This window comes from Aphelocoma coerulescens, chromosome 2 (genome assembly GCF_041296385.1).
Source record: "Aphelocoma coerulescens isolate FSJ_1873_10779 chromosome 2, UR_Acoe_1.0, whole genome shotgun sequence".
Lineage (NCBI taxonomy): Eukaryota > Metazoa > Chordata > Aves > Passeriformes > Corvidae > Aphelocoma > Aphelocoma coerulescens.
In genome coordinates, this window is record NC_091015.1 from 29,176,069 (window position 1) to 29,201,852 (window position 25,784).

Sequence of the window (25,784 nt, forward strand, 5' to 3'; positions counted from 1 at the left end):
GCTAGCACATACTTTGTGGTCACGTCAAGCTTCTCATCCACAAACATGTCCAAGTCCTTCTCCTCAGGGCTGCTCTCAATCCATTTTACACCCAGCCTGTATTTGTGCTTGAAATTGTCCCAACCATGTTGAAATTCAAGACATTCACATGGGCCCACCTCTCAAACCTGCCAAGGTTCTTCTGGATGGCATCCCTTCCCTCCAGTCTGTTGACAGAACCACACAGATCAGTGTCATCAGCAAACTTGCTGATCATCAACAAAGACACTAAGCAGCGCTGGTAGTTGCTCAGAAATGGGACTTCACAGAAAAGACAAATGTCTTGCACCAGTCAGTTGTTGCTGAGTGTTGCTGCTCAGAATCCATGATTTTGCACTACTATGCAGTTTACATTTACTGAGGATAGCTGTATAAAGACACACTGTTTGTAAATCCACGGTTTCTAATTATTCTAACAAAGCATCTCAAGAATGCTGACCACACAGAGAGAAATGATATTAGTAATGTTTCGGTCTTCAGTCATTTGAAACTATAGGTTACTGTTTAAGAAATTCATATAAGAGTAGCTTCTCCTGTTTTCAGAATAGTAATAGAATTTGGAATAAATCCAAATTCACTGTTGTTAAATCTCCCAATCAAGGTATCTAGGGTATTTTAGATAATTTTTGTTTGTTATGCAAAATGTGAGAGTTCTAAGCTCTAAATTACTACAAAATTATGGCTCTATTGAGTGTTTGAAACTCTTACTAACTCCTAAGTTGTAATATTATGACTTAAATAATGTCTTACCTATAAAACTTATAAACAGTTTCATTAATATGTGAGAGCACATATAAAATGGAATCATATAACTCCATCATTCTACCAAGACTTTTTTTTTTTTTTTTTTCAGTTTACTGTGTAAGAAAAATATCAGACTGTTCAAGTATGGCATTATGTTAGCACAACGTGTTTCTGGAGAGTTCTCATACTTATCTCTCATTGTTATTTCAATATCTATCATTTCATTATCAAGACTGCTAGGGAGGCATGAAATTTAATGGAACACATGTCCTAATCCTGAAAGACAGACTGACACTTCAAATTACAGATAAAAAGCAGAAGAGGAACATATTAACTGAAAATTTATTATAAGAGCTACTGAAAAAAAAAACCAAACAAAACACTAAAAAGAAATCAAACTCCATACAGATATTTCTTGCTAGTGATGGAATGTCTATTTGTGGTCCTGACTTCTAGGATTCTGTCACTGAAAAAAAGATAAATATATGAACACCACGTCAAGGAATAACTGTAACAGAGAAGACAAATAAAAAAATACAGAGATGGATTTATTATCCAAAAAACAGAAGTCCTACAGAATTACACAGTCTGTTAATTAATTTATTGTCCAAACAAACTATATACTGAAAATGAAAAAGATTTAATTTCATTACTAGCACCCAGGGACATGCTTCTCCTTGAGATTCAGTTATCATACTGTGTGCGTGATCTTGTTTCAGGCAGGAAAACAGAAAAAGAATGAAGCTATCATGAACTACAAAGAGAAGCCACAAAATATTCCCAAAGGAAGCAAAAATAAGAGAACTCAATGTTTAAATTAAATACATATATTTCTATTCATATAGTAGACCTTACAACAAAAAATATTTAGCTGTACAAGAGAGATCTGAGATTAATTGCAGACTGAATATGTTTAACAAATACCTCTAAAGCTATTTTTAAATTCACCTTGTATTGCAAGAAGATTTATTTATTATTTAATTTTCCAGATTATTTCCCTGAAAATTATATATAAATGCATGTTTCCTATAGGCAAGCTCCTCAGAGAGGCTAGCTGAAAATGTGGAAGCCAAGAGTAATCACTGAACAACCAATAGAAATAACTATTAACTAAAATGGGGTCCTTCTAGAAAGTGTGCTTGGAAGTAGCATTCTCAGCCACTGTATGAAGGTCGATAAAAGCTGAAAATCACCTCTTGCTTGTCCTTCAGTGTGTACCTGCCTTATTTCTAAAACCAGCAAAACAAAACCAAAAGGAAAAAAAAAAAAAACCTTGCAAGAATAAATTCGAGCATGCTATGGATCTTACATGAAGATGCTAATTTGGATTTTACAATAAAATTTCAAGAAAGGTATCTTCCTTTGTTTGTTTACACTTCCTTGCATCTTTCAGTTAGAAGTTTTGAGTTTAATCCTTGCAAAAACTTATGCTCCACCTCTATTAGGCCTTCATTCTACTTTACTCAATTAATTACCAATTCCAGTTATTTACCAAAAACTTACTTATGTATATTTAACAACTTAGAACATGTGTTTCTAAATCCAGTGCTTGAAAGCACAATTTTCTGATGGTTTGTGAGGAAGGGTGGTGGCATGGTGGAAACTGTGGCTGCCTGGCCACTGAGGGAGATGCTGGGGAGGAAGGCACTTGAGATGCCTTTTAGGGCATCAGCATCTGAGGGTGATGGGGCATATGACACCACCAGACAGCATGCCTTGGTTAACACCTGAGGTCAGCACTGCACCAGCAAACCAGAATATCCCCAGCAGGGAAAGAACACACCTGCAGGCTGAACATTGGCCATCTCAGCCACATGCCTCAAGGCTGCCAGGTGCAGTCGTGTCCTAGGAAGCACAAAGCCCTTGGCAGCTCTGGTTGTGTGCCAAACTCTTCACCTCTTTCAAACTTCCTTACACAGACAGGATGGAAATTTGTGCCAAAGAACACAACACGACACCTTCCTTTTAATGGCTGAACATCTCTTCATTTGTAAAGGGAGCTTAAACAGTCAAGAGATATCGAGGGAGATAATGGCACAACATTTCAGCATGTGAATATAGTGCCAAATCCCATTCTGTGCAAATCCATGTTACCAGCACGTATGGCAGAGTTTCAGGACTCAGCACTCCTGTAGAATCTGGAATAAGTACTTGGCCTTGCAAATTCCAACAGAAACTGTATATAAGCAGGAACAGAATAACTAAGAAATCACATCAAACTACACCATCTGAGCACTTTTTATTACCAAGAAGGATACATACCCCCACCCCCCATTACTGTTCTGAGTACAAACGTGAGCTGATTCTTTAACAAGAAGTGCTATCAATGCTCTTTATCTTTCAAAATAGTTTCCATAGATGAGGAGGATACACACCACAACACAGCACTTAAGAGGTTTCCTTTACTCTGACATAACACTAAACATATCTAAATTGTCAAATCAATTATTACATCTCACACATCAAAGTAGCTCAAGGTATTATAATGAATAGTTCAAAACCACAGAAGAAATCCAAGTGGTCAATACATGCCTGATCACTTGGGGCTCACATCCTTTTATTCTGTTGAACAAAAGAGTAGAAATCAACAGAAATTATTATTCTTGAATTCTAAATATTTCTGTTTCACCTCCTACCACGGACATTTTAAAGCTACCACAGCCTGTCCGTTGATGTTATGTCTTGTACTTTTAATGAAAAAATATTCTTTCAACTGCTTATGTCCTGCATTTTGAACTTTGTTGACAGTTACATTCTCCACAAAATTGGAAAAGACGCAGATCCGTCAATACTTCAATATCATTATAAAGAAGAAATATTCTTTTCCTTGTTTCATGACTAACCAAAAAGGACATTGTAGGTCTTCCCTCAATGCATTTTAACAATTTCTCTTAAATTTGAAATGTGTTGACAAAAAGCTTGAGGTGATATACAAGACTACTTGCCAGCTGATGCCAAACCAGTGCTCCTGGCAGCTACCAACATCCATTGCTTATTTTCACTAAGTCACCAAAGTTCTATTATTTTCATATATTGCTTATTCATGGTATTAACATTTCAACTCATACAAAAGATCTCAATATTCTCATAAAAAAGTATAAACTCATGAAATTTCAATACCCAAGTTATATTAAAAGCGAAAAACAACAAAAGGCTTTTAGAAGTTAATTATTTTATCAAACAACTTTAACAAAAGTGAAAAGAACAATGTCTAGTTTAATCTGGGTATGCTGGCAGTCACTTAAAAATACTTGAGCTTCCTGTAAAATTATTTCTTTGAAGAATATAAATAAGCCTCAACATCTGTGTGGAGAGGTACATGAACAAATACAGAAAGGAAGCTTTGGTAAAATACTCTGCTTCTGAAGGGGAGAAAGTTGAGGAAGATGGGTCAGAACCCATCAGAACTTATCTCCCCTCACTCCAAAATACCAGTTAAAAGCTTAGTGCAATTTATTAGGACTGGGGTCACTTCTCAAGCCTAAATTAATTGTATCCAGGATAGACAATGGCTAGAGATATCTGCTCAGCTTTTGTTTGAAAGTACTCTTTTACCACATATCTATTCAATCACTACTGCACAGAATGTTCTGAAACAAAAGTTACACAATCCAGTCTGACCTGCAATCTGAGAGTTCAAAGACAAAGTGCGTTGTTCAGCATAAATCAGTCAACCATACAATGCATTTGATTTCTTTTTTTTCTATTAATCAAGTGCATGAACTTTCATACTGCTATGCTGGAAAGAATGGGTATAATCTTCTTGTAACTATTTCAGAAAATACATGCATTTTTGATGGAAATGTGCAATATTGCACTGCCTGTGGAGTTCTGAATACATATCTTGAATAGGATTCATCAGTGCCTATTGTGATTATCTACATTTCAGCTATATTTCATTACAGTCAATAAAGACCTAGTCAATAAGATACAATTTATCTTGCCTGGAAGCATATTTCTAAAACCAGTCAGAAGAATCCTACCCTAAAATATCAAAATACACTCTGAATACAGAAGAGGTGCCATGTTACTAACTCAGCTACAGACACCTAAATTAGATTAGGCCCATGTTATCTGGCTCCCAGATTTGGAGTATGTTCCTTCCTTCTGTAGCAATAAAAAAATCCTATTTATATGGTAATTACAGTTCTTCAGCACTTCCATTCATAAGGCACTCTATTTCCTATTCTCAGGCTTTTCATAAGCTTCCCTTCCAGTCAATCACTCTTTTGGACTAAGAAACACTTACAAAATTTGGACAATAAACCTGTAATAGTTTTCAGGTCATCTCGAACCTTTCTTAGGCTTCCAGTATGACACACAACTGTAGAGACCTGGCTAGGCAGAGAACAGCCTCCGCAACTTGCCGACAGTAATAAAATGCAGAAAAACACCGCTACAGCCAAACAAAAATGCCCCGAAGCCAGGCTGGAATGTAGGTTTGAGAGCTTAGGGTTGGGCTACATATGTGTATATTAGCACCCAGCAAAGCAATGATTTTCATTATATTAACTGAAGTTATTATTATCATACCTAAAGTTCCCCCATTTGATCAAAACCAAAGTGCATAACACAAGACTTTTGCCAATCACGGACCTTTCCTTACTGCCAAAAACTGGCCTATAACTTTTATACAACACTCCCCTCCTAAAACAAACCCCACTGACTATTTAAAAACGAAACAGTTTGAAAGAACTGAAATTTAAATTATTATTTAAATAATCAAAAAATCAAACTCTTCACCAAAAGAAGAGATTTATGAAATTAAAATTATGGAATTACAGAATCTCAACACAGCCTTGGAACTATCGAATCCCAACCTAGCTTATCTGTGTCCACTACAACACAGATGGACTATAACGGGGTACTTTTACTCCTCACACCACATCTCTGACTACCTGCAAAGTATGTTGCCCCAGAGTTTCACCTGTTCCTAGGATTTACTGGACCAGACTTTGCTGGGTTATTACTGAACCTTAAACTCCCCCAAACATTTCCATATCACTACATGTGATCCATTCCAGTCTTCAAAAACGCATTTATTTTAACAGAATATATTTAGCACCCAATATTTATTCCCCATCTGAAGGAATTTATGCATCTTATACCAAGCAATACTTAAGATTGTTATCAACAAAATAAACTGGGGTTTTTGCAGTTTCCTCAACCAATATTTATGTGATATTTTTCTACATCTTCTCCTGCTCTTCTGCATGCTTTTAAACTATCAACATCAATCACTGAGAACACTTACAGTATTGATTTCACAGATTAAAACAAGTCTTTTAGTCTTTCTACTAAATGCTGACTTTTAGTCTTTCCTGCACTATTTTACAGCAGGAGACTGAGCTAATATTTGTCACACTGGTTGCTCCTGAGGAGTTACTTTTTCTTCTCTGACTCACTAAGCCCTCTCTAGAGTTAACTGTTTTCCCCAGTCAAGAATTCAGGAGCTCTCTGAAAATTAGACCTGCACTTCTTGTTTCTAGAGGCATCATTTTGACTTTGTTAGACCAAACCATGCTTTAGCTGCATAAATCCATACTACCAGACAGTCCAGATTATTCTGCCACTCTAAAAAACAAGTTATCAACTGCAAGTTTAATGGGCACTGATTCTGAAAATTAAAGTCAGGCTATTGTGTAAAATATAAAATATCATTGTTTCCTAAAACAGGGCTGTTCAACAGAAACAACACAATTCAACAATGATCCCAGGTTTGTGGGTTTTTTTGCAGTGTGACCAATAACAGATTTTTCAATCCAGTTGATGCATATTCCTTTATAGATTTTTTATTTCTCACTTCTAGATAGATACTAAATTTAGAATAGATAGATAGATAGATAGATAGATAGATAGATAGATAGATAGATAGATAGATAGATACTATTTAGAATTCCACCAGGCACTTCTTCACATGTCTTATCAAAGCCTGGCTGATTACTACACTCATCTTTATCAGATAACCTTAAAATACCTTAGAGGGTATATACAAAATATGGTATAAAATACATAAAATTGAGGTTTGACTAGATCAAATGTAAGGTGCTGCATCTGGGTGGAGGCAACCCCCAGTATCAATAGAGGTTGGAAAATGAGCAGGTTGAGAGCAGCCCTGCCAAGAAGGACTTGGTTGTGCTGGTGGATGAGAGGCTGGACATGACCCAGCCATGTGCACTCACAGCCCAGAGAGCCAAACGTGCCCTGGGCTGCATCCAGAGCACCATGTCCAGCAGGGCGAGGGAGGGGATTCTGCCCCTCTGCTCTGCTCTGCTGAGACCCCACCTGCAGTGCTGCATCCAGCTCTGGGGTCCCAGCACAGGAAGGACATGGACCTGTTGGAGCAAGTCCAGGGGAGGCTACCAAGTTGATTAGAGGGATGGAGCACCTCTGCTATGTGGAATGGCTGAGAGAATTGGGTTTGTTCAGCCTGGAAAAGAGAAAGCTTTGGGGTGACCTAATTGCAGACTTCCAGTACCTGAAGAGAGCCTACAGGGAAATTGAAGACTATTTACATGAGTAAAAAGTGACAGGACAAGGGAGAATTGTTTAAAACTGAGAGTAGGTTTAGATGAGATATTAGGAAAAGGATTTTTTACTCTGAGGGTGATGACACTGGAACAGATTGCCCAGAGAAGTTGTGGATGCCCCATCCCTGGACGTGTTCAAGGCCAGGTTGGATGGGGCTCTGAAAAACTTGGTCTAGTGAAAGGTGTCCCTGCCCATGGCAGGGTTTGGAACTGGATGATCTTTAAGGTCCCTTCCAACCCAAGCAATTCTATGATTCTATGAAAATACAGAATTAAAGACAAGGTACAAAGAAGTGTCAGTCAATATATTTCAAGGGAAAAATATGTCCTATCAAGCACTTTTTAAAAATTATTATTACTATTATAAGCATTAAACTCTTATCCTGTACACCTCTTGGCTCTTTTGTTCAGCTGTGATGGTGAGGAAACACATTAAAAACATTGGAGATATTTCAGCTCTGGCATCCTTTAACTATTCTGAGTTAATTTGAAGGCCAATAGAGTTTAAATTGTTAGCAATCAATCCTGTGGAGAAGCATGCAGATTTCAGAGATGAAGTACAAAAACAAAAATAATTTAAAAACTCAAACCCTCAATGTGATAGACGCAAACTGACAATAATCTCGTGTAATTTTTTGTCCAGTAGGATTCATAAGGGTCTTAGAAAAAGTGTGCTACAAAGAGCCAGCCAGAATAGAAGCAGGTGTTGCTAAGAGTCCCCAGTACTCAGTAGACAGTGGTGGCAACAGCAGCGTCCACTGACCACAATGGAACCATGTCCCTTGCTGCAGCCAGGGAAACTGCCAGCTCCAGGTACACAGTAACCCCTACCTCCACACTGTCAAAGAGGAACTCAGCTCTGTAAAGGCCTAAAGGTAAAAAATTAACAATAAAAAAGGACAAGAAAAACAAAACTCCACTGCTGGAACATTTCAATTACAATATCTAACACTATGCATGACGAAAAATGGTCACAAATACATATTAAATATCTATACATTAAACAAAAGTATCTCTACCAATGAGATTTTTGACAATCATGCAAACTCACATAATTTTGATATAATCACAGTGTGACATAATTTTAAGAGTGTCCAGCTGAAATAGTACCAGACAAGATGTATATGCAGCCCATCACTCTGGGTTAACAACAGCACATGTGTCTTTGTGAATCACTACTGTTAGACTCTTCTCTAACAGACTCTAAAAGACTGTACCTTGCAGTCTTGTAAGAGATGAGAATTCAGACATCATCAATAATATTTTTATAACAGATTTTCAAAACAACTTTATTTCAACTCGAGAAGAAGCCCTCAGCCAAACTCCAGATGAGAAATGCTGAAAAAAATAAGCAAACAAGCAAACCTAGCAAAATTATCAAGTGGAGATGTGAACCACAGTTTTCAATATCAATGTAACAACTACTAACTCCATTGGCGTGGAGGAATCAGATCAATAAATAAGCTTAGGTAAGTAGAAAATACTTCCAAAATAAAAAATATGTGGAAAGATTTTTTTTTTTAAATTAAATAAAGACTTATCTTCTGCATTCATGAAAGAGAACAGACAAAAGCAACATTAAATTTCCCCCGATAGGTGAGAAAAGCACATGAAACAGAAGAGTGAGAAATGCATCAGCACTAAAATCTAACAACTGATTACACCCTGCCACCAACCACATCCTCCAAGAGCAAGAGAAAACCCTAATCCTACTTTTCCTACAGTAAAAAAATAAAATTATTAGAGATTCCCTAAAACCAAAATTATTTCTTTTGGAATGTCTCTGTAATTTATATAAAAAGCTTTGCAATTAAAATGCTAGCCCTAAAGATATAGTTAATGAGAGTAATCCCTGTACTTGATATTAACAATTTCCTTTGACAAACCATATTTTAGTTGGTTATTACTAATTTAATCTAGCTATTCTATAATAAAACATATTCCTTAGGGTGATTCTTGTAGTCAGGATTTTGGGTTTGTTTTTCCTGGGTTCTATTTATGATGTGGGGAATAAGAAGCTAGTTCAAACAAACAAACAAAAAGCCACAACACCCACAATTTAACAAATAAACGTCTGGCAATGAATTCCCTAAAAATTACTATAGTAATATTTTTCAAGATAGAAGAGTTTGAAGTTTAGCAAGCAGAGAATGTCTGGCACCAGAGATATACCTCTTGATCTACTCAAAACAAAAAAAGAACAATTAGAATTCTAATTAAGGTTTAAGAATCACAAGTCAAGCAAATCCTAGCAGAGGCAGTAATTGCAGAGCACCAGTCAAAGATTTCATTACACCAGTTGCACTCCACCTTCTGTATGAGACTCATTGCACAGGTGCAATCCTGCCAGCACGAGAAGCATCGCTGCAGCAGCCAAGCATGGACCTTTCTGGCACTTTGGTCACTGCACAGCAGACCTGGAGCAGCTTCCCTATGTTCCCACACTGTCTCCACAAACACACATGATGGTAGGCAGTAGAAACAAATTTTCAGACTAGAATATTGGGTAAGGAATTAGAAAAGACAAACTTTGGCAGGAATGTGGTTTGCGGACAGGAAGGAGGGGAAAAACTGGGTGATACTGATATTGTTAGTTTAGGACTGAAACAAACTGGTCCTACCTAAAGCAAACAGACCAAGTTTCCTGGGCCGTGGGAGCACCTGTTCCAAGGCTTCCAGTACCATAGTCTAACACTTCATAATAGAATCAGGGAATCCTTTAGGCAGAAGAAATCTTTATGACCATGGAGTCCAACTGTTAACCTGGCACTGCCAAGCCCACCACTAAACCATGTCCCTAAGTGCCCCAACTGCACATCTTTTGAACACCTTCAGGGATGGTGACTCATCCATTACCATGGTCAGCCTGTTCCAATGCTTGACAACCCTTTCCATGAAAAATGTTTTTCCTAATATCCAATCTAAACCTCCCTTGGCTCAATTTAAGGCCATACTATACATTTTGTCCAAACTTTTATTCAATTCATTCAAAACATGTTGTGGTTCCATATACACTCATTTTAATAGCAGAGACAGTTTATGATTTGTTCTTTAAAATGTAGAAAATCTCCTTTCAAATGTAGACTGAATTCTATATATTTATATCTTTATCACTATGGTTACACTGTGAATTACACTTGACTTTTACCCTTTGCTACCAAAGGAAACAATTCTAGCGAGTAACCCAAATACTACATCTTTGGAAAGATTTGTGAAGTTCAGTGTACTGGAAGCTGTCTCAAAATATTGCACAGTAGTTTCAAAAAGACAAAGCCCTGTTTCAAAACCTGGTAGTTTTGAGAACAAAAGTCTTCAATTATCTAATCACAGATTTCTGAACATGTTAAACAGCTTTTATTTCCCCTGCTAAACTACACAATGCTCTGTGTCCTTGGAGTCTGTCCTCAGTTACATTCAGTTATACAAAGCTGTACAGAGCAATGATGAACATAATCTGAAGACAAAGAATTTTTCCTGAAAACTGTTTATCCATAGTGGTCTTCCTAATAACGCAGCTGCTAGCCAGGATTTCAATACATTGTTTTTTAACTATATCAGGAAGCTGAGCTAATAACAGGAAAAAATGTCAAATTACCCTACTCAAGTAAAATGAACAAAAATAATTTCGATTCTGCTGAAATAAGGAAGGGACTTTTACTTTTTTTACACCCAATTTCAGGAAAAAGAACTATTCCAGAAATTATATGCAATGCCTTTCCAACCTCAGGAGACAATTCCACAGTTTAAAATATCATATGGTATGGCTTGAATATATTTTACACTTAGTGAGTATCCATTACATAACTTTCCTCCACTGCCTTTAATTACCCCATTAAGCAAGTTGGTATTTGCATTTCCACTTACAGCAGCTGCGCTAGAGCTGCAGGGCACAAGAATATAAAACCAAGAAGAAAAATTAATAAAACATTATCTTTTCCATTTAGCAAGTTCACTTTCTTTTTTAATGGAAACATTTGTATTAGTAGACTACTTCAGCACTGTAAGATAATAAATCACATAAACCCTGTATTATTCAAGCCAACCAAACTGCCAGATAGAAGTATCATCACTCACTAGAGGCACAACTTGCCCTTAAGCTTTTCTCATTTTATGGTATTTCTCAGGAGTCACTTTGTATCTGAAAATGTTATTCAAAACATAAAAAGTGTGCAAATGTAATGCAAGAGAAATCCCTCTTGTTCTAAACCTTTTACATAGAAAATACTTTAGAAATTTATTCTAATGTGTTGCACATCTTTACTAATCTGGACACATTTTTGAGTAAACAAAGATGAAGGCTTTACTTAATTAACTAAAAAATCTGCAAGTCATCACACATTCTTAGAAACAGCTTCCAAGTTTCAAGACCATTTATTTTTCAGCTAGCCTATATCGTTTACAATAATTCATTAAATATTGCAATAGTAATTATTGCATAACATTGTAATAATTAATATATATAATAACTATTAATAACTATGTTACTCATTACATCCACATGTTCTCTAAACATTATGCATATTATAAATAGAGCAATGAGAATTATCAATTTATTCATTAAGAGCCATTGATCCTGAAAAGCCAATTCCAGAGTGCTGGTTTCTGCTTTAGTTCCAGGCACATGGAAGCCCTTTTCTCCAGAAAATAGGGGATCATGCTTCTACCATGCATTAGAAGACTGACATCCTGTATATACAGATGAAGGAAGCAAAGTAGCAGTTTTGATTTTGTCCCTGTCCTTCATTTTTGAAGTCCTAATTTTGTAGCTGCTATAAAATATCCTATTTCTATAAAAGTGTTATCCATGAGAATCTCACTACAATACCTTCTTGTATCTTGCAGGAATGACCCTATATCAGGCTTTCTGCTGTCCCCAGACTTCCCTCTTAGTGAAAATTACTCCACCTGAGATCTTTTTCAACCATCTCTATTTTTCACTTCAGAGCAAACCTGAGGCACCTATTATTAATGAGCAGAAAAAACACTGTATTAGAAGCACCAGAAGCATATTGCAGCATGGACTAATGGTCTGTACCACTTCTGATGCCAAAATTCAGATATTGACACAATTTGAGCATACCTAATATCCTAGACGTTTTCCTCTCACACAAAGCAGGTGTGTATACAGGGAAAAAGTTCTTAAAGGGTGTAAGAGTAGCATATGACTAGCACACACATTACAGCAGCTGTATACCTTTAATAATGTCATTTTCTCTGTGAGCTTTTTCTGTTAACACAGGATAGGCCTAAGATACACTGGTTTAAGAGCTATAAATACGGTCCTAAAACAAATCCAACTAGTATACCATTTTTCATGAGGTGTTTAATTGCATTGCTCATGAAGAATTGTAAGGCCAAAGGAAATGTGATTCAGTTCAAGCAGCATATTTATGCACACCCACATAAAAGTAGAGCACAAAGAATCAGCAGAGCTGTGTATCAGACATGTCACACCAATAAGAAAGAAAATAAATTATCATGCAACTTTTACAAGCCTTAATCTGACTCTCCATTTCAGTTAAAGAACTGATTTAGCAATATCAAGACTCTGGGCACAGCTGCCGATTCCTCCCAGCTGGATGAGAAATATTTCTTCCTTTCTTTCTGAAAAATTAAACATCTAATTCCCATGGAGAGTCTCATGCCAGTGGTTAATTAGGGAACATTTTACAAGAACTAAAAATTGTCAGCAACACAGCAGGCAAATATTGACATTTCTTACAAGCACAACCATGCCATGGTTTAATTTCTCTTTCCAGAGCTCTTGCAGGCAGACAGCTGCTGCCCAGACAAGCTGAGAACCTGTACACTTACTGCAAATCCTAGCTTTCAGATACTTACTCAAACTGGCAAGAAACATTCCTCCTACATCACTTTCAAACATTTGACAGCCTGGCCATCCATTAAATGCATCTCATCTGCAGATTACTATATATTTCTTCCTTCTAGCTACTGAAAAGTAATGTGATTCATAGGAAGCTGGGACGACTCCCAGGTCTCAGAGTACCTGACAGGCAGGGGGAAAGCAGGAATAAAAGCAGGGTGAGGGTGGTGAAGGCACAGGACTGAGAAGGCCAGTAAGAGATTACACTGATTAATGGGTGGATACGAGATACCCTTCTTCACTGAGCAGCTGGAGAGCAGGGTTAGCTGCTGGTCAAGAGGCAATCAGATATTTGCAGTGAGAATTGATGCAGCCTATGGCCAAAAGTCATGTCACTCAGATCTGTGCAAATGCAACACCAAGTGCCACAGTCTCCCAGGGAATAAATAAGAGAAACTGGGAAAAAATACAAAAATAAAGAAAAACAAAACTGAAGGCAAAACCAAAATAAACCAATACAACAATAAAATCCTTAGATGTCCTTTCTTCTCCTTTCCCATACATCGTACTAAGTTTAAGTGAAATTCCATTTTCACTCTAAACTTGAGATCCTTGTGCCAGATGTGGCAGATGTGATTCAGTAATGCCATCTTCCTGAGATGAAAGATGGAGCCACAACCACTGCAGTGGGTATAGACATACACATCCAATTACAGGAGCAATTAGAGAGGATAAAAGACAGATTAGGTCCTCCCTCCAGAATACATACCCTGCCAGAGGAGCTGAGGCCAGGGAAAAGGTGGTAGGGGTTAATTACCAGCTGGAACACAAATGCTTTCATTTTGACAGTTCAAAATGTAAATCTGTTTAAGTACCATAATTTTAACCAAGCACTGACACACACACATTTTAACAGAAACATCCAGCTATTTCAGTTACTTTCCCACTTTTCTTGGGTGATGTGAAAAAACATTTATTTTCCTTTCATTTACAAATCACCCACAGGATTAAAACATATTACAAAAACCTCTCAGTATCAAAGACCAAATATTTAGCATAGCCATATTCAAAGAGTTTCATAAATCTTCCACTGATCATTCTGTGTTGAAGACATTGTGCTCTGTAGCACAAAGAAAAAAAATGAAAACTTTCATAACATAGGAAAACTGCATGTTTTACAATCACTGTAACACATGCAATTTATTTTCAGGAAAAAAGTGACCTTCAGCAAACACTGCTTCATCTTTTAAGGGCTAAGACTAGAGCATTTAGTCACAGTGTTATGTCCTTAGTTTCAACAGCCCAAAATGCCCAGTGCCCATCCCTACATGGCTGCTGGGGACCGTGTGGGACAACCAAGGGAGCTGGGTGCACCCTGGAGACCTCTCTTGTGGTGCTCCCTTTTTTGTGAGAGATCAGCTGAGGATAGATGTATCATGTAATGAGCCAGAACTTTCTCTCATTAAGCAAAAACTCTTCCCGTTCTGAGATTTTATTAAATACACATGTACACTTAACAAATTATCAGATTATGTTTTCCAGCTCCATATGTCCATCAAGATTATAGTTTTGCAAAGCTTTAGCTAAATCAGATCAGCCAGTTGGACTCAGAAAACAATCATTGATTTTGTAATTTCAGACACACTCTGATTTTCTAACTTTACTGTCAATTCAAACTTACATCCAAGAATGTTTACTTAACATGCACCAAATTTAATTAAAGAAAAATGAGATACTGGAGAACTTAGGAAGCAGTATCTATCACAACAACAGTTTTGCATAAAACCCAAAGAAAACATTCTTGTGTTGATTCAGCTGGTAAAGTTTTGACTTTATACTTCATATGCTGTTACATTGCCAGGGACTGTGTAAAAGAGCAACACTGCTTAATCAATACAGTTCTTTTAACACATTTGTCACCATGCCTTCTCTATTAGGAAGCTGAGCTGGCTGCATGAACTAATCAAAATGCCTTTGAACACCCATTAATACTGTTAAGTTAAACATCTACTGGGTTTAGAACCAATGTGAAGCTCATTTAACACTCTCCATGTTCTACTGGCATAAATCTTTTAAATTACTTCTTTTTCTTTTACCACTAAAAGGGCAAAGTAAATGGTTCCTGTTATTATAAAAGATCTCAGAGACAAGAGAGAGAAACAGCCAACACTCACTGCTGAAACTATTAATGATTTTCATTAATTACCAAGTAAATATTATTTGAACCAGAATAATTATGTTCAGTGCTTCAAAATATAAACACCTAACAGAAAACGTTTCTCTGTTATAAAAATCCAAACTTTTAGGTTCAAATTAAAAATATACACATTCCATCATAATATTACCTTGAAAATAGCAGTTTTAAAGAAGTGAAATGGAAAACAAGGAAATGTAACTTTTCATCCTTTCCCAGTCTGTGGCTGAATATGGAATTCCCAACACAGATGGTAACGAATATGCAATACAGTAAAGGTCCTCTGGGTTTGGTATTCACCTGTCTCTTTTCAGCACCACCACATTCTTATTACCTCAATTAATATCTGCCAGAATCAGTAAAATGACATCCCTCTACTGTTACTATTATTTTGTTCGACCTTGATATCATGAACACAAATGTAATTATGATAATGAGCCAATTATTTTCTACAATATAGCAATCAAAAAGACTAGTACTTCCTCCCTTTCTCATGATAATACCTGAACATTCTGGCTTTATTTCATCTTCAATTGCTAGCATGCAATCACTGACATTTTGTTTAGTTTTTATTTCTCATTTCTAACAAGAAAAAAGCCCAAAACTAAGCAAAACCAACCAGCGAAGTTTTAGAATATTCATAATGTTCTAGCACTCATAGCATGCTAGATATATGATTTATGTAGGACAAAAAAAAAATATTTTAATGTTTGAAGTATTTTACCGGTTTTACTGGCGTAAATTTTGAATGACAGCACATCTGTCTGTTAGAACAACTAACTGTCAATAATGCATCAGCTACACCATATGCTCTGCATATTTTATATAGTTAATATAAAAAGATTGTTGATGATGTTTGAGAGGATTTAAGCTTTTTTAGTACTTTTAGACAATCCAGCCATATCTGCCTACCATGGGATTTTTTGCCCCATGATTTCCACGTTTCATAGTATTTTGTCCAAAATTTGTTGAACTTAACAAAATAATTTGGAAAAAATATAGTGGTTTCCAGATTATGAAAGTAATGTGTAGACATTTTGTTTTTTATGATTTTACTTTATTGTGAGATCAGATCTGTCACAGCAGAAAAGCAAGTAAATCAGAAGCCACTATGTAAAAATGACTTAAATAGGTTTGGACAGACTGAAATGTAATTAACACAAAACTGTTATCCTAGTCAGCCTATTGACTGTTAAAATAGTGACTCCACAAAAAACTCCTGGCTTTGTTCCTAATGATCATAAGTTGACTAAAAATTAGGCTATTCAAGAGGAAAGATTCTTTCACATCTTGGTCAGAAATGAATCCTTGCAACTTTGATCATTGTGGGATTTATGGTCAAACTGTACAGACAAATAAGTTGCAAAAGAAAAGAACAACATTATTTTTTTACCTACAATTACGTTTTAAGTCAAAGATATGTTACCCAAAGATAGATTCTCTTATGATGGATTGTACAATTTCACAATCAATTTTTGACTTGCAAGACAACGTAAGTGCACAATAGCAAATTAGCCTATATAATAGCAAATTATTTCCTATAGACATTCCTAGCTTTCTTTACTCAGACATATTTACAACTGAAACAAAAATATAAACCTTAAACTCTCTACATTTTATTTAGAGAAACTGCAGTTCTCTGTGATCCACATAAGAATCATGTCCACTTTAGTATTCTGCTTGTAGAACTGCTTCATGCAGATTGCAGCTCTATCTGTAAATTACGTCTCAGTTAGGCAAAGATAATTGCTATTGATTCAAAAAATATTCCAAATTTTCTGTAAGAAGAATCAAAGGGTTTTTAGGAAAGAGACAAGCTAATACTTCACATGGAAAGTAGTGAGTAGCACAAATTAAACGCACCTTTCTGCCACACCAAATATTAATTCTCCACTGCCAGCCAGGGACTTCACAACCATCGTGATTCCAGAGCATGTTAAATCAATACCATAAGGATGGGAACCGTCCATGCAATGAATTCAGAAGAAACCTATAAATAAACAGATAAAAGAAGGCAAAATTTGAACAAATTACCCACATGGGTTCCCCTAAGGATTCACTAAAGGAGAGGTCATGATGATCTAAACCATGTAAAAGCAATAGTAAATTCAGCATCAATATCTGTATAGCCAAGAACATTTGAAAATAAGCATATTTTAATGGCTCCCTACATTTCAAAGTTTACTGTGGCCCACATGCCCCTGGATACTTTCTAATTTCCCTAAGTAGCCCAATGTTTAACTGTCAATTGCATAATCATGTCTAGGTCATTCCACACATTTTTTGTTTCTGTGAAAAAATACTGCCAGGCATTTGTTTGGGACCTTTTCTACTCCCATTCTTTTTTCTGTTTATGCCATCTGAGCACATTACTTACATCCATCTCAAAGTTCTAATTTAAAAGGACATTCCTCTGAATCATGGCTTAGTCTTGCCCATTCCTTTCCAAGTATACTGAAAGACATTTTTATTTTCAGTATGAATCTATTTTTTAAAAGTAAAAAATATACAACATCTTTTACCTGTCAGGCCTTACAGCCCCAAATAATGTAGATTACATTTTTACAGAGGCTTACTAAAATCAAAAAGTCCAACTTTTTTACAAATTAATTGGCCCAGCAACCAAGCGATACAAATGTAATCCAGTAAACTAAGAACAGAATACTGACAACAACAGGCAGAATAATTCTGCATTTATACAATCACACCTCCAAATTTCCTTAACTATGAAAAACATGCCAGCTAAACAGAAAAAAATAGTAACTGCTAGCCATTCGCTCTATGTCCCAATTCCTCTTTTTTTTGGAGTTCAGTGAAATCCTCAGCCTTATTCCTAATGTAACCTCCCTATTTTATCTTAAGGACATAGAAGAGTAGACAAAGTTGAATATAAGAAGATGGACCACAATAATGACTTTTTTCCTAGCTGCACATATTTGCTTACATTGAGAAAATTCTATGTTTATACCTAATCTCATTTGAGAGCTTCCAATCCTATTTTAGCTTGTCCTATTAAAAAACAATAAAGATAACTCAGGCTCAAGAAACATATATGTAGTCAAAACTTGAGGCAAAGAAGTTTTAACATAAGGTAGATCTTATTGTACAAAGTGCTTCCCTTCACATTTAAGTTGTAATATTATGGTTGTATATTGATTACTATAGAAGAACTGCAGCAAAAGGAGACAACTGTGTCCTTTGGGCCACCATGACTGTGAATAAGAACACTTTATTTGAAATCCCACATTTCAAAAACTGTTTCACTTTTTCTTCACGAGGAAATTTTAAAATAAGGATCTATCTGGTAATATCAGAAAGCAATGCTGGTCTGTATATCAGTATGCCACCGCCTAGTTGAGGACTTGAAGCAAGAAGCCCATTGTAAAAAAGAGTGAAATATCCTTTGTGGTTTATTTTACATCATTGGCAGTATGAGTTAAGTTGCCTTCATTTGGCAGCAAATCTCTCTCAGTAATCAATGCAAAAATTCAATCCTGGGCTTTTAGTCTTCTTTGAATTAACACAATGTACTGGTTTGAGCTGGGATAGAGTTAATTTTCTTCACAGTAGCTCATATGGGGCTGAGTTTTGGATTTCTGCTGAAAACAGTGTTCATAACACATGAAGGTTTCAGTTATTGCTGAGCAGTGCTTGCTCAGAGTCAAGGCCTTTTCTCCTGCTCATGCAGCAGGAAGAAGCACAAGAAATTGGGAGGGGACTCACTTGGGACAGATGACCCCAACCGAACAAAAGGATGTTCCATGCCATATGGTGTCATGCTCAGCATATATATAAAACTGGGAAGAAAAAGGATGAAGGGAGGAAGGGGCCTTGGAGAGATGGCGTTTTTCTTCCCAGGTAACAGTTAAGAGGGATGGAGCCCTGCTCTCCTGGAGATGGCAGAACACCTGCCTGCCCAGGGGAAGGGGTGAATGCATTCCTTGTTTTGCTTTGCTTCTGCACAACACTTTTGCTTTATCTATTAAACTGTCTCTATGTCAACCCATGAGTTTTCTCATTTTTACCCTTCTGATTCTCTCTCCCATCCCACTGAAGAAGGAGTGAGTAAGTGAGTGGTCAACTGGGGCAGAGAGGCCCACCAGATTTAAACCATAACACACATTTACTTTAATTCAGGGAATTTTAGACCAAGCTCAATTGGAGCAATTAGGAAGTCTAACTGAGCTGAGTTAGTTTGGGAGGTATCTCACCCATATGTTAGTGTTTATTTTTCATCCATAAAAATGGCAGCCATATAAACACCCCAAGAATTTCACAAAAGCTGCACAGAACAGCCAATTACACACAAGCAGTAATTCGAGTAATGCATACAGCAGAATGGTCAAAAGAAACAAATTTCTTTTTGCTTGAACCTCTGAACTGTTCAAAATGAAGCCAAATTCAGCCAAATTTCATAAATCTAGTTTATCATGAGGCTAACATTTGACATACAGCTTTTGGCTTAAAGCAAATTTTTATAGCCCAAAGAATGGAATTATAATAAAATGCTGACAAGCCCATACCACACAAAATAGTTTCTGCTAGAGGGTGGTTTGTCTATTCTTGACATTTCAAAATAAATGGATTTACATTTGAGAAATAAGATACAATTCACATTCAGTAGCTGTAACTCTTTATGTTTTTTTCTATTTGATACATGGGAAATAATTCAACAAGACAAAGTTCAGATTCTTTTCCCTTCCTAAGTTCAAAGTTGAAATTCTTCAGAGTTCATCCCTAAGGCCAATTAGGTCTATTAAGTCTCACATGACAGCAGTATTTAAAATGAGATATATCATTTGCAAAAGCAGAAGGACACATGTTCCTGTGGCTCAATTCCTTGTTCCCTGTGACTTAAATGCAGCTCCAATGACTTAATGCAACAGACAGTTGATGTAGATTTCTCCCTCCTGTGGCCACATAATTGAGTTTAACTTTTTAAAAAAACAAAACTAGTTCTGAGCCTTCCACTAATAAAGAGTGGTGCCACTAACAGCCTTTAGAAGAAATGCATATCCAGTGAAGGGCCATCATTTGCCCTTCATTTATGATAAGAATCTGCAAGAGATCGCACAATGAAACACCATGACACTAAAACAGCCTCCAAAACTTATAAATAGGAATAAGAATCCTCTTGACTTGCAAGCAGATATATGACTATTAAAATTAAAGTGCCAGAATATCCCAGTTTACTATTCTAATGCATGGAAGTTTATCAGTTAATATGAATGTTTTAAGACCTTAAAAAGAGACAATTTTCTGAATACTGTGATAGTTCCAATTACTAAAGTATATAAACTCAGGAAACAAGGACCTTCCACAAACTTTTTAAAAGTAGTCTTGATGTGATGACCTCCTGTTCACAAGAGGATACATTTTTTCACATTCCTTGGCAAAAGGTACAGCTTTTTATAAGCAGAAGTTTTGTTTTAGTTGTGCTCGCTAACTTTGTGATCATTTTATGTGAAATTACCTGTAAACTACAAAATAATTCCTTACACTATTTTGCTGACACCTGATAAAGCGTGAAATTATTTTCACCACTACTTTTACTCATTCTGGTTTGCTTTTTCTTTTTTTTTCAATCATTTGATAAACCTCATTTTCAATCAGAACATAGTTTTTCAATGTTTCTTTGATTCATATCTGCTGATTCCCAAAAGAAATGGTCACTGCTAGGTAGTTCTTTTCCATACAATTTTTCTTCCACTCATGTACACTGCAGTTATGAAAATATTTATTTTCAAAGCACCTTGTTCAGTAACAACTGCTATACCAGCAATATTATCAATGGCACACTGTTGCATTCTGTAACTCTTATGTAGATCCATTAAATAGTCTTAGATTATATCTAGTGTTTTCACCTTCCATAGAGTTGAACTGTATAAATACATATAGCTCATGCAATTCATTTTAACTAACCCCTCTTAACAGAAATCCTAATTTTCTAAGGTAAAATATGTCCAGAGTGGGCCTGCCCACACACAGAGAATTTTTCAACAGCTCCTTTTCTCCTTTTACTCTTCTGGGTGTAACAGAGTTGGCGATTTTATCATTCCACTTGGGAGTACTTATGTGAGAAGTTTCCAAGCCTTTGGGAACCTCATCTCTAAGTTATATGCAGTAGACCCAACTGGCTCATCAGAAGAATAATTTATGTAACTAAACCCAAACTGAAGGACAAAAGCAAATCTTCATGTCTTAATTTCGCACATGTAGATCTGTCTTGAAATTGTGTCTCAGACACGTAAGCAGTCCAAATCCCCTTTGGCTCTTTTCTCTTTCTTTTGTGTCTTTTCTGACATTTACTGTGTGTATATAATATCTGTATTTAATATTCCCATCTGCAAATGTACTTTATATCATAACACAGACACACATAGAACAGAATAATAATAAGCTCAGAAACAGCAATTTTACAGTGAGACTTACATTAAATAAATAGATTTAAATCACAGAATTCCCACCACAGCTATAAACACTTTGGCACTGGAAGATTTTCTTTAGATTTATTAACATAGTCTGTGACTCCTTAGGCCCAAGCAGGCCTAATAGGGACATTACTGGTTGCCATACCTAAGCATCTTTAAATGACATCAAAAATGAAAAATAACACAATTTTAAAAAAATCCATTATAAAATATTCTATTTTGTAGAGAGACCAGCTCATCTGAGCAGAGAGAGATAATAACAGCATGGCAGATGGATGAAGGTGTTAGATGAATGAGTAAAAAGGTAATATAAGGTGAAAGATATGTTACAAGTATTTCAAGGTCCTGAAGCAACTACTGGAAGTAAACTCAATGGAAGAAATGAGGTTTTGTCCATGATCTGTATTGTTCACATGGGGAGGGGATTTTTATTTCTAGCCTTCAGAGTTGTATTATTTCACTCCTCCCACTAGGCAGAGAATTTAATTTCTATCATTTACAATACACTGTAACACACCCTCTGCCTCATTTAAAGAAAATGAGCAAAATATTTCCCCATGTGAAAAGGAGATCTGCCATCTTTTTTATTATTTCAAGGCATTTATAGCAGGCAGAGATGCAAACAGTGAGCCACACCAGTATGAAAATTTACAAACACCACCATCCCAGTTACTTTAAGGGTCAACATACATAAAGGAAAAGGGCAATCATCCAACTCCTGCTGTGTTTACACAGAGCATTTTATTGCAACTCTCCTTTTCCTCTTCCTTTCCTGTACTTAATCAGAATAATGCTATGAAATACTTAATTCTCATATATTTTTATTTCCTCGCATCATTACGATTCCAGATCCCTATCTTGTCTACTTTGTATCTGGTTTTGATGCCACTGAATGCCTGGCTTCAGGAAACAGCAAAAAAATTCCCATGGGATTTTACCTAATGATTCTTTCACATTATGCTTCAGGGATTGACACAAACTGAAAAAATCTTGGATACTGCCCTCTGCAAAATACACTCAGAGCACTGCTATTTGAATCTAATTTGGAATTCACTAAGGGCTTGGATCATAATTTATACTTGCCAAATATATGTTAATTAATTCTAATGACATTAAAATAATCTGCCATTTTGGTGCTATCATATTGCAAACAGAAATTACTAAAAGCCAATTAATTCTTGTTAGACTTTATTTTATAATACCTAAAAGAGGATCTTATATGATCAAATTTAACAATACTATTCCATAAAAAGACCACAACAAGCTCTTCAATAAACCACGAAAATCAGTCACTTGAAATCACTAAAAAAATTAATAGATTACCTTTGAAATATAAAAGGTCATGTTCTCAATGGTTTCTAAAAAAATTTGCTCTAGGATATGATTATTAGTAGAAAGGGTACTAATATTCAATTTATATTTGGATTCTATTTCCGTCTAGATTCAAGGGATTCAACAGATCACTAATTAGCATTCCATACAATTATTTTCATGTTACTTGATCTAACTCATGAGACAATGAAGGGTTAAATGCTGGCATGTGGCTATACTTAGCATTAATTATGCAGGAGTATACATACACACAGATATGGGTTAATGAAGCCATAACAGCGCTGTTATCAGACCAAGTGCAATCTCTGTTATCATACAGCCATTGGTAGACTGCTGCAAATTTATAACCTCAAAGGGTGTTTAAAAGTTAATAACAACACATTACAGTTGTGTCCATGTCACAAAAGTCCCAAACTTTGTTGTTCACAATTTGTGATAGCACTTTAAATACAAAACAGTATCTGCAAATCATCTTTAATTGAGCAACACCCTTACGAGTGCTTACTGTAATGAGCCTTTCATATAATTCAGAAGAGAAATTCATAAAATTTCACTGTCATTTTTCTTAACTTATTTGATTGACATCTGTGCATAGAGGGCTTAATGGTTTTCTTGAGTACTGACATGAAAGTATAAAACCTATGTAAACCTAGAAAACATATGCTCATTAAGTGCTAAAATAAATATTCCCATTCTCTGTTCTGTAAACTGAGATTAGGGTTTTTTACATGGCACACAGGGAATTAACTGCAGAATTCATTAAAGTGAGTGAAAGTCATACAGCTAAAATTTACTGCCACAGAAAGAGTTATCTTTAGAATATATCTAATAAAATTTAAGTATGAGCTACAATACCTGAATACTTTAAATAGTCATTGGAGACAAAAGTGGTTGCAGATGTTGGCAACAATGTACAATATTGGTACACAATGTTGGCTGCAACATGAAGCTGAAGGAAAATATTATATTGTCTGGGTTCAGTAATCATGGTAAAATATTATACACCTCTGATAAGTGTCTACTTACTGATGTCCTGACTTTTATTTCATTTCATCTGACTACCTAAACTGTCTCTGAAGTGCCTATCTTCATTTGCATTTTAATGAATAATAATTGATATTTATTCAGCACGTTATATTTGCAACTCAGAGGTTCATTTATAGATTAATATTCTTATTACCTAAAACAAACTATGCATAGATATTCAGATTTGGGAATTACTAACAAGCAAGACACTGTGGGTAGCATTATAATTTGGTGAACCTGTTGGCCTCAGCTTTAGCTTTTGCATTGTATTAGGTGTCAGTGGTGGCTGGGGATGTCTTGACTCTAGAAAGTTGTACTGCAGTTCCAGGGAGATAAAGAATTAGAGAATTCTCACTGAGTTGCCTAAAGGTTTTCAATTTATGCCATTCTTGACAAAGTAAGTACTGTAAATCACCCAGAAGAAATGAGTAGTACTCACTGCTTTCTACAATCACACTGATAGTAAAGAAAACATTGGTCTATATTGGTATATTGTGATCAAAAAGAAAACCAAAATATCCAAAAAATGCCAGACACCCAGGCTTGTATAAGTTCATGAACCAGACCAATTGATATATATTTTGCCTTAACCATGCAAATCCAAATAAGACCAGTGAAAAGGTCCAGGACTGATTCCAGAAAGTACATTCCACCTGCATTAATTTGATTTCTGATTTTGATACTCACAATTCAGTAGTCACTACAATGACTTCCTTACTCTGACACCAAAAAAAAAAAGAAAAAAAAGAAAGAATAAAACCCAAACTTTACTGCTATAGTAAATTTGATTACAGATTTTACAGCTTTGGATATCCACAATAGAAAGAAACAAATCCACACAAGCACAGAAATGATATTTGGATTTCATATCCATGACTGGCTCTCTGGCAGATCAGGTTTAAATGTTAAGCTTCTGTGAAAAGACTCACCCCTCTCCCCCTCCCCCCCCCCAGCATTAATCTTTCTCACCTGCACATTCTTGTCAGGACATTTATATTCCACCATCTTAGAAAGTACTTTGTATTCTTTGCTATATATCTCCCTATTTCCTGGGATAATTTTGAACCTAATCTAAACCAAGCACTCATGCAATGGGCTGCCCTAAATTTTAAAACTGTCAAGTGAAGGCTGCACTCTCTGAACACTCCTGTCTTCAGATCAACCTTTTATCATACAAAAAATCTATTTAAAAATAGACATAAGGTAAATATTTAAGACTGCCTCCTAGGCAATGCAGCTTATGGATGAGGTCAGTCACCCTGGAAGCAGACATCTAGAATAAATGAAAGACACCTTGAAGTGCCTCTCTGTCTCCTCCAGCTCTAACTGGTGCTTATGCTAACTCAGTGATGCTCACCAACACTGCAGGCAACAAAAACAGATCCCTCCTTACGAAGGATACTAAAATACATTATCAATTTTGCAAGAATTAACAATATTTACACACAGAATTTGCAAAGGCATTCTGACTTAAGAAGGCTGCAGTTATGGGGACAGGAATTTAAACCTAAATCCAAAAATGGAATCTAACCAAGAAAGCCATTAAAAATATTTTTAAGAAACTTGGGGAAGATGAAGACTATTACCATGTGATACTAGTGGTATAATCTCTGGAAATAAGAATAATCCAAAAAGAAAGCTACAATCAAACCATGCTATCATTG

At 36.0% G+C, this 25,784-nt stretch overlaps 1 protein-coding gene across 7 annotated transcripts in view; it reads right to left on the reverse strand.

The window, feature by feature from the left end:
* The window catches only part of LOC138106386 (thrombospondin type-1 domain-containing protein 7A-like), a 285,545-nt gene that overhangs the window by 224,722 nt on the left and 35,039 nt on the right, over window positions 1-25,784 (reverse strand). For all 7 annotated transcript variants that reach the window (XM_069006913.1, XM_069006912.1, XM_069006915.1 and 4 more), the window contains one exon: window positions 17,195-17,321. The gene's annotated coding sequence lies outside the window, so the exon portion shown is untranslated. The remainder of the gene's footprint in view (window positions 1-17,194; window positions 17,322-25,784) is intronic.